Source organism: Teleopsis dalmanni, chromosome 2 (assembly GCF_002237135.1).
Source record: "Teleopsis dalmanni isolate 2A chromosome 2, ASM223713v2, whole genome shotgun sequence".
NCBI classification, from domain to species: domain Eukaryota; kingdom Metazoa; phylum Arthropoda; class Insecta; order Diptera; family Diopsidae; genus Teleopsis; species Teleopsis dalmanni.
In genome coordinates, this window is record NC_051847.1 from 32,128,893 (window position 1) to 32,130,160 (window position 1,268).

Sequence of the window (1,268 nt, forward strand, 5' to 3'; positions counted from 1 at the left end):
AATTGAGCTTAAAGTCTATCTTTAAGTTCAATTTAATTAAACTTAGTTGAATTTTATTAATAAATATAATTAAATCAATCATTCATTATATTATAATTGGTGCTTTATTTAAAAATAAAATATCTCCATCATTCAAATTAAAAAAAAAAAATTTAATAGTAAGGGAAATTTCGCACATATATACCATAGTAAATCTGTCAATTTAGTAATTATGGAAGTTATTTAAATTTAACATATATTATATTCAATATAAAAAATATTCCCATATATTCCCATAATTGTTCGCAGCTCTTCAAAGGGTTTTGTAAATGGAAAAAGGCGAGAACTAATTGTAAATTAATGACTTTTCGTCATATATAAAATTTTACTAAATTTAACTAAATTTTTAAATTTATTAACAATAACATTAAAAAAATATGCCATCAAAACAAGCTCACTAAATACGTATATATACATACATTAGCATATATTATATACTTACTAGATACTTCATGTGTAACATATGAGAATTTATGTTCTCTTACAATATGTAATCAATCACTTTACAAGATTTTACGCATTTTAAACAATCTATTAAAATTCTTAGTCAATCTTAGTCAAAATCTTAATCAATTTTAATAGTAATTTCATGTTAATTAGTTTTTTGCCAAAATAACATTTCTGACGTGAAGTATCTGAATTGAGGTATTAATGCGTCAAATCTCACTAAAATCTCACTTAATGTCGAAAATTAAAGCTTCTAAGTGGACTATAACTTCTCTTGTAACTTGATTTTCGCTTGACATATGGTAGCTTTTTATTATTTTTAAGCACTTCCATACTATACATATTATTTATCAGATGAGATTGCTTCTACTAATATTAGATATTGGTTATATACCCATCTAATACAATATATCTAACAAAAGCCTATTGCAAACCCGAAGTATAATCACTTATACTTATTTTTAATGAGACATTTAATATCAAACATTTTTCGATAATGTCTAGCGATAGCGAACATAAAAGTCAAGCACGGCTTCGGGTCAGTTGGTTAAAGTGCGCTGACTCTGAACTTCAAATTTGGAAGGACCCGAGTTCGCTTTCTGGTACTTGCAGTCTCAGAAAAAAATTATTTACGAATAATAAAATACAAGAATTATTTCCAAGAACACTGATGATAGGTATTTGACAATATTCGAAACAGCTTAATTAACCTAATTGAATAAACCTGTACCTAATTTACTTGAAGAACACTTACGGAGGGACTAACAGAAGTACATATAGTT